At 37.4% G+C, this 9,259-nt stretch overlaps 2 long non-coding RNA genes across 3 annotated transcripts; both read left to right on the forward strand.

The window, feature by feature from the left end:
* The first annotated feature begins 1,839 nt into the window (after positions 1 to 1,839).
* Positions 1,840 to 5,505, forward strand: LOC105446313. Of its 2 annotated transcripts, none has more exons than XR_004066276.1 (2): positions 1,840 to 1,923; positions 5,266 to 5,505. It is a non-coding gene; the product is annotated as an uncharacterized LOC105446313 (long non-coding RNA). The 2 variants fall into 2 exon arrangements; XR_973712.2 differs by having other exon boundaries at positions 1,846 to 1,923; positions 5,271 to 5,505.
* Positions 5,506 to 6,017: 512 nt separating this feature from the next.
* On the forward strand, positions 6,018 to 7,977 carry LOC105445343. The gene is made up of 3 exons (XR_004066275.1): positions 6,018 to 6,404; positions 7,293 to 7,445; positions 7,869 to 7,977. It is a non-coding gene; the product is annotated as an uncharacterized LOC105445343 (long non-coding RNA).
* Positions 7,978 to 9,259: the final 1,282 nt, after the last annotated feature.

Below are 9,259 nucleotides of genomic sequence, written 5' to 3' on the forward strand. Positions count from 1 at the left end.
AGTTTAAGTGGCAATTATTAAAAAAGAAGTGATTTTTTCTTGCTCGCTACACTAGTTTGCAAAAAAATGAAATTAACGTCGCTAACAAGTGAATGTTCCCACCCCCAACTTGCAACAATACCAGTTTATATACCAAACGTTACTTAAAGATTTTTTTTTGCTCGCTCGCTCGCTCGCCAGAAGTGAAAATTAGCATCGCCTTTTTGTTTGTTTCGGTCGCTTGCCCCCCCTGACGGAGTACCCCAGGTACGCCACTGGTAATTCTGCAATTCATGAATTAGCGCCAAAACAGTGCCCATTTTGCATGAGCGCGCATGCACGCACGTATAAACTGCATATATAGGGATACATGCAATCTATATGGCAAGGAATTTAGCACACGTTATAACCGAGTGCGCGATCAGTGCCGCACTGCATGACGCGACGATTTTAAGTCTACCTTTATTCTGACATTTGCGTACAGATACTGAAAATTGTAACAGTGAACTTACGCTATAAATTAAAAACTTCAAATTGGTTAATAGAAAAGTGATTTCAATTAAGACATTGAATCCCCAGTCACTTAGAAGCGCGTCGGTAGCTTGGTCGGCCATGATGTGTGTTGTGTTGTGGGTTGGAAAGTAAAAACTATTAAGCTAAATAAATGTAAGTATAGAGACAAACAAAATGGAGCCTGCAGAAACACGTGTGGTTGCTTTGGTAGTTTAATCCAGACTCAATGTCCATGTGCTTTTACATATGTATCAATCTGTGTAGTCAACAGAAGACCCTTGCATATACTTGCATTGTGTGTATGCATCTAATATGAATAACAATGAGCTGTGCCTGAACAGCTGCACTGCATTTCTAAGTGGCATGTTAATTTCAATTGCATGTTAGTTTCAAGGAACCTGTTTCTAAACATAACAATGTGAAATAAAGCTTTTAGCCAGCGCGCACTTTACTGGCACGAGACACATGACGTCATATGTAAACAACACTGTCTAAAAGCTCTCGTATAGTAAATATAGCAGTCATTCAATTTTAAACAACGAATGTTTAACAAAATTACTTTCGTTTCGAGCAACATTGTTTACAATTTGTTCAACTGTTGTTTAAGATAGTGTACAACTGTAAGTGAACATCACTTTTTTAACCAGCGTTTTTACTGTGTAAGAAGTTCCTAAAATTTATCTTGCAAAATTTAAGTAAAAGCAAAATTTAAGTTAAGTACGGAATCAAATGGAATTACATACATTTTTATATCGCAACAGAATACCTTTCGAACAGTAAGTTTGATCATTCACCTTACATAATGAGCTAAACTTAACAAAATAGTCAGTCTATTAAACATTTATTCCTGTTATAGGTCCATAGTGGTACTTAATTGTAATGTTCATTTCTTTGCTATAATGATGGACATGCAAAGCTGTAAGTTTATTTCCAGTTAAGGATTCTGAGAAATGTCTTACAAACCCATGATCATTGGCCCGAATCCACAAAGCAAGGTTTGAACTCAGACCAAGGTTTTCGTACGTCATATGACGCGTTTCAGGTTTGAGTTCAGACCTTGGTCTGAATTGCATTTCACAAAGCCGGTTTGTCCTCAGACCAAGGTTTCCGTACGTCATATGACGCGTTTCAGGTTTGAGTTCAGACCTTGGTCTGAAATTTCATTTCACAAAGCAAGGTTTGTCCTCAGACCAGGTTTATGTACGTCATCAGACCCGAAATTTACAGACTGCTCAGATAGGAGGTTTGTAATTTCTCAAACCTGGTTTGAGAGCTATCTACCAATCAGGATGCAGCACTTGGTGGAGATAATTTATGCTCGACTGATTTTATCCAAATAATTCACCTCCAAAACAATCTGCGATAGTATCTGGTCAGCCCGATTTTAGTGCAATTGAAATCTCTCAATCTCTCGATCCTTTCCTTAAAATCGTAAGTATAAAACCTGTACATGTAGTCGAATCCATACTCTTTACTTTATTGACATTTCAATATGTGATATGCTTTATAACTTTCCATTTTCCATGAAGTATTCGGTGTTTACATATCCGACGGCCTCTCAATTCCAGAGTTCAGGGACTGAGTCCGAGGGAGCTTCAGTCCAACGCCCACGGCGGCGGCGGAGCTCGCGGTAACCCGACACATGCTCCGGCGACGATTACTCCGGTGACAAATGCTCCTCAAAAAGCGACGATTGCTCCGCGATATTTGCTCCGCGACATTTGCTCCGACGTCAAATGCTCCGCCGACAATTGCTCCGCCGACATTTGCTCCGCCGACAATTGCTCCGCCGACAATTGCTCCACCGACATTTGCTCCGCCGACAATTGCTCCGCCGACAATTGCTCCGCCGACATTTGCTCCGCCGACAATTGCTCCGCCGACAATTGCTCCGCCGACATTTGCTCCGCCGACAATATTTCTTTCATGGGTTATTTTTTAGTTTTGTGTGATTTTTTTTTTGTTGCTGTTATTCAGGGCCGTAACCAGCGTTCTGAGAAGGGGGATGCGTTTTAATTCCCCGATCAGATGACACCGATGGGAAAAAAGTGATAAACCTTTGCGAAAGAGACAATCCATTTTTGAGGGGGTGGGGAGCAGGTGCAGAAACTTTTAAGTAACAGACAAACTGTGTTCAACCTTTAGTAGAACTTCTTTCAACAAATAGTGATTTTTCTTAGGCACTATATCATTTAAGGTTATATTTATTCCCTTTTGGTAAACGATGGTATATAGCGAGAGAGAGAGAGAGAGAGCTAAAAATGTAGACTTATCAATAATATTGAATAGCATCTTCCTGCTTAATTTCCCTCCTTGATTAAATGGGCACGTTTATACCATAAACTGAACAGCGAACGTTCAACCCATGAATTATTGTCAACAATAATGAGTATCCAACAGAGTTTTCTTGCTGCTGGACGGGTCGGGCACATTCATAGTTAAGGCGATGTCAATTTTATTTTTAGCAAGCGGGCGGTTTTAAACTTATTTTATATTGAATAGCATCTACCTGCCTTCCGCCATTCTTCGTCTGACGTTTAGGAGCTGCACATTCGTCAAATGAATATGTTAAAAATTATAATCGCGAGTTAGCGTAGCATGTGAGCGAGTTCTTTTGCACTTCTCTTTTGATAATAATTATAGGCATATTTGTTTAAATAAGCAACTGTGTCGTCTTGTCCCTTGAAAGAGAGGGCACAAACACATGTGAAGGTACTATGTCCCATTTGCAGACCCCAAAAAATGAAAAGGTTAAATTCCAAGGGCATTTGAAAGTAAATACTAATTTAGAACTTCCCTAAAAAAAAAAAAAAAGGGGGGGGGGGCTTGAACATGTCTTTAAGTGGGAAAATAACGACTATTAGTTGTCGAATCGACTTAAGGGCTATATAGAGCCAGTAAGTAATAGTCTGATTTTCAGACCATTGTACCGAATGGTCGTATGTTTTATGCTGCGCAAAGATTTAATCAGTTTAATTTTGGCCCTTACAAGAAGTGGTTTATTGATGTAGACAAATGTCATGTACCCTTTACAACTCATTTTATGTATGTTATTACCAAAGAAGAAGAAAAAGCCAGTTTGTCACTCAATAGTGTCTAATCAGTGAAGTCTAGCAAATAAACAGGTTTCCTTTATAATTTGAATATTAGAACACTGCTAACGTTTTACTTTCACAGATAGGGCATACATGACATATTTATATTTCCTGCAAATTTCGACATAATTTGATGTTGGCTGTAAAAGGGAAATAGTATCTTTAAGGGGATGTTTTTTTTTTTTTTTTTTTTTATTTGTTAATTTGGCGAACAAGGAAGGTGAAAATCATAGGTTATAATCTTGAATAGGATTTTTTCTAAATTACGCCCCTTAATTTGAATCAAATGGGCAAGTATTATTCAAGGATTTATTGTTTATTCCTTGTTGGCGAGCGAGCTAGTTAACGAATGGTCGAAATTCTTTGGCTTGCCATTTCATATTAAAAAGAATCTGCGTGACCAGCATCGCTTGTTAATCACTGATGTACAAAATGTATTACGAACATATAAAGCGTAGTGAGCAAGCGAATTTTCATCCTTTTCATATAATAACTGAAACCATCTGCCTTAATCACTAATGATTATTTCACGAGCATGTAGTATATTTCATACTCCATTTTATTTCTAGTTTTTCTCCGACGTGTCCCGACGCGGCGCCGGCAAGATTTACCGTCATCAATCTTCCTATATTCTATTTGTGTCCCTTTTCCCTTGTCTTCAGCCTTTTCTTGTCTCTTGTCTTCAGCCTTTTCTTGTCTCTTGTCTTCAGCCTTTTCTTGTCTCTTTTCTTGACCTTTTCTTTTCCATGTTTTCTTGTCCTTTTCTTTTCTTTTCTTTTCCTTTCTTCCTACCTTTTTTTTCCCTGCAAAAGGGAGGATTTGTCTTCAACGGGGTACTTTGGGGGCGGAGCAAATGTCGGCGGAGCAATTGTCGACGGAGCAAATGTCGGCGGTGCAATTGTCGGCGGAGCAAATGTCGGCGGAGCAATTGACGCTTTTTGCGGAGCATTTGTTGGCGGAGCAATCGTCGGGGGAGCATGTGTCATGGAACCGAGCTCGCACCCTCTGACCCTGGGCTGGAATTGGGCCTAGCTGGGCCTACAGTAGACTATATCTGAGTATGTCAGTATGACTGTCATGTTTAATTTCGTCTTGTTGTCAGCAATGCCATGACACATGCCAATTAGACTAGGCCTAGACCTACACTAGTTATTACAAATTCATGATAATGATAATAATACCAGGCTCTAGCCTAGTATAGGCCTGGCAATAATGTCCATCACTTGACTTGTTTCACTGACACTGGTAGTACCTAAATAAATAGAAATTGAAATGGCATCAGCAATGCCAATGTTCCCCAAAATGAATCACACTGACAGGCATAGACAAAAAGCTTCAGTCTCTCTATATCACCGGCTGTTCACTGAGACTACGTCTGGCTTCACTATCGACCTCCGATTATAGAATGTCAACAAATGTCAGTTTTATTATTTTTATTAAAGAAATGACCCATATCACTCAGACGGTTATTTAGGTCTATGACTAGACTCTAGATCTAGTATGAGTCATGACAAGCAAAGCTTAGTTTTATTAAATTTAGATCTGGTTATAATTGTCTCAATTAACTGGCTTAGTCTCCAGAGCAAGGATCACCCACAAAGTCACAAGCACAAGTAATAACATTTCTTTAATTTAAAAACATTGTTTAAACATTTGTTTAATTTTATCTTCACTCTAGTAAAGATGGTAGAAATGCAGCTGATTCAGCATAATGAGCTGGTGTACCTGGAGGAGGAGCTGGAGCAATATATAGCAGCACAACCGGGCAGAGGCCTCTGAGTCTGAGATTGGGAAAACCCGCTGGATGATGAGCCTTTTGTTTTAGATTGAGGTAGGCTACTTTGAATTCAAATGCTGTATTGGGAAAGTTGCCGAAAACATGGCCAAACTACTTGATGAATATTGTTAACATAGCTATGCAAAAAAGGGCTTCTGTTGTAAAATCCAACCCTAGTGTCGTTATTAAAATGCAGAAATATTTCAATTCATGTTGACCGCCTAAATTCACTGTTCTTTTGCCCCGCTTCGCTGGTCTGCCTACGACCGTGCAAGCCCCCAATGCAATACACATGTGCATTTACATAAATGTATTCAATTTCTAAGCATTTTCTGTCAGATTCGATACATTGATAGATTAGTTATGATATTTATTCTTTTACATGGTACTGTAGGTGATGAAAGCATTAATGTTCATAATTTGTGTGTGGGGCATTTCCCAATACTGTTATTTGGCTTTAATACATGAGGAAATTTTTCAGATTATGTGTTGGAAACAGGTTTGTGATTTGTTGTTTTGTGTAAAACTACTTAAATTTTACAAAAGGTGAAGCCGTAAAGGAGATTAGAAAAGGCATGGACAATTTCGTCATTTACGTTAAACTGATTCACACCACATCTAGAAATCAGGATAATTTTTTTTTAAAGTGAGAGTGACAGTTAGGGATGCAAAAAAATAATAGCATAAACCAGCAAAAAAATGATTTATTTGAATGCTTGTTTTTTTGTTTTTTTAAGGGTAATTCGATCCAAAGGATGCACGGTGAGGAGGTGGCATGCCGTGTCACATTCATCTGTTTGCCGAATGGAGAGTAGTGAGAGATGTTTCCGAAGCTGTTGTCAGAAGAAAGGGACAAGTCATGAAGTTTCCTACAGGTTACAACAAGGCAAAAAGTGACTACTATTCAGAAGCAGTTTTTCCAGTACTGCAGATTTCCAGGAGTTGCTGTTGATGGGACACATGTTTACATCAGGAGCCTTGGTGGGGCAAGAGCCAGGTACTACTTCAATAGGAAGAACAGGTACTCCATCGATGTTCAGGTGAGAATAAATGAATACATCATGACTGGATCCAGCACGGCTTTCCCTTTAGACCTTTTTTTTGTAGGTTGCAAAATTTTCACATTAGATATATACACTCTCCAGTCTTGTGTGTTGTACATCCATGCTAATTCATTGGTGAACCAATGCAAGATTTCTAGTGGCCAAATGGATATTAGAGTAATATTCCCATACTGGTACTCATTACACTGCCTTTAATTTGTACACAGTAAAGAATATCCAATGGATAGTTAAACTTAAAAATCCTAAAACTCGTTAATATCTTTTTAACGAAAGGGGAAATTTGAAGAATCAAAACTTGTTCCATCCTTCTATTGGCAATACGGATATAACCTCTAGATTTCTGATATTTTTTGGATGGCCAAAGCAATTGGGCCACTTTTTTTGCAATTGATCAATGAAAGAAAAAAAAACACAAAGAGAAGCATTAAATTGATCAATGGCAATTACCACTATATATTTTAAACTATAGAAAAACAAGCAGGTTCATTTACCATAAAAAGATGAGAGAGTGGGTATCCCCCCCCCCACACACACACACAAAGCATTTGTTGTTGTTTTAGGATCGAAATGTTTTGTTAAAAGTGATATTTTTTTTGTTTACATTGTTACAAGATAAACAATTAAAAAATTGAGTTAAAAATGAAGAAATACTTCATCAGTCAATAAATATAGGGTAATTAGCATTTTCTTCTAATTTTTGTTGTATAAATAGATATCGAAAAGCAATTATCACATATTCAACTGCATTTGCATTAATTACCATGATTAACAAGTGAAATTTATACATTTCACGGCCTATCTGAAGTGTGAAATGAGTGAGTTTTCATAACTAATGAATGCCAACATGTTATTTCATATTGACAGGTTGTCTGTGATTATGCTGGGAAAATAACTAGTACCGTTGCAAGGTGGCCTGGACTGGTAGCAGCCACGACGCCAGGATCTTTTGTGCACTAAATTGACAGCTTGATGCTAGGGCATATGAATAACAGTTGATTCTTGAAGATAGACTATAGGGTAGGTAGATTATTTCTTTATATGAAAACATTTGTTTATTCTTTTTCTTAATCAATCTTGTTTCCTTTTTTGTATTTGGCCAACATGTGACATGTTAAGAATGTTCATTTGGTAATATAGTAACAACTCGCATTAAGTAATTAATTCAAACAAGCTCATGTGCTTTTAAATTTCAGTTCAGAAATCACAATTAATGTTTTTGATATCTGGATGCAACTTGATTAGTTTGTTGTCAAGTGGAACCTCATAGTTTTTGTATTAGTGACACAGGATTGAATAATTCCTGATTATGTGTACAATACATTGTATCCTTTTCTATAGTATTACCCCCCCCCCTCACCCCCCTCCAAGAAAAAAAATAAACAAGTTGTAATTAAGAATATTGTTTAGGATATTGTTTATTTTGTCCTTTCAATTTTGCAGGTATCCATGCCTTCTCTGCCTCATCAGAAGCCATTTTTTTCGTTCAGAGGGTCGACCACGGATGTGCTTTAAAGGCCATCTGTACTAGTTCAGCCAAAGAGGATTAGACAACCCACCTGACCGGAGGCTATCTCATCAATTCAGTTTTCAATTAACATAAGAAAAAGAGGATCATGGGGGATCAACAGGCACAGATAGGGGAAATTTTCTATATAGAGGGAGCAAGTAGCTACCGTACAAGTAGTAAAGTGGGGCTTTAACACTTCACACACAAAAAAGGGAGACGTGCGATTGAGCGCATATTTATTAAATGCAAGGATAAGGACGTTCCATGCTCATCAATCTAAGAGAGAAGGTCGACACTTCTTAATTATTTGTATGCTTTCCTGTTGCCAATATTGGGGAAATTCGCGTTGTGCAAATATAGCATTGGTTTGGCCAAGTATAGCCTAAAACAGCTAACACTGGAGCTTACTAACAAGCATTTATTGCTTTCTTAGCTGTCAAGTAAAATAACCACCACTATCTATCTATTTAGTGAGCTATACATTATTTGATTAAAGACTCCACAAACATTTTCAATGTATACAGTAATAAGTTATAAAATACAGATTTAACTCAATTGCAACTGGAATTACCTCAAAATGTATTTAAAAATACTGGCCCTCCCTGGTGTTCCCACAATACTTTGTAATTATGCAGCATTACATCAAGAACCTGGGTGTTGAACTGTTGATTATTTATCCGTTTAAACTATTAAGAGGTAAGTTGATTTTTCATGCAAAAAACTTCTGATGTAGGCACTGTCCCATCAATTTTGTTATTTTTTGAGGTAATTGTGATCTCTGTTGACTTTCAAGCCCGGAAATCACTTTGAGGTAAATGACGGAATCATCCTTTTTTGATACGACATGTGTTAGAAAGTATTTGGTTTCTAGAGATTTTAAAGATTACTGATTGACTTTCTAATATCTGCTGATACAAATGTTTCAGTTAACAATACTAAAAGACTTTGTAGTGAGAAAAAAATTAACAAATATTTTTGATGTTATGTTTAGCTGATAAGTATTTGTAATTAAGTGTTCCCTATAGATTAAATGCACCCGATCTAACAATAATTAGCATTGTATACACTGCTGAGTTGAGGGGTGGGTCAATATATATTATTTGGTGGTCAGCTAGGGGAGAGTATTTGAACAAATATTATTTACTGTACTAAGCGAAGTCAGAATTAAAGAACTATTATGTGCAAATTTGAATTTTCGTCACCCATTTTGTTGTATTTCTGATTTTCTTTCTGCTAATAGCGCTACAGTGAGACTTTTAATTGGCCTTCCAGAGCCTCTCTTAACCTCTAGTGGGCTTTATTTCATATAAGCATGCTACAAAAT

The sequence above is a fragment of the Strongylocentrotus purpuratus genome, unplaced genomic scaffold, assembly GCF_000002235.5.
Source record: "Strongylocentrotus purpuratus isolate Spur 01 unplaced genomic scaffold, Spur_5.0 spur5_scaffold_3, whole genome shotgun sequence".
Lineage (NCBI taxonomy): Eukaryota > Metazoa > Echinodermata > Echinoidea > Camarodonta > Strongylocentrotidae > Strongylocentrotus > Strongylocentrotus purpuratus.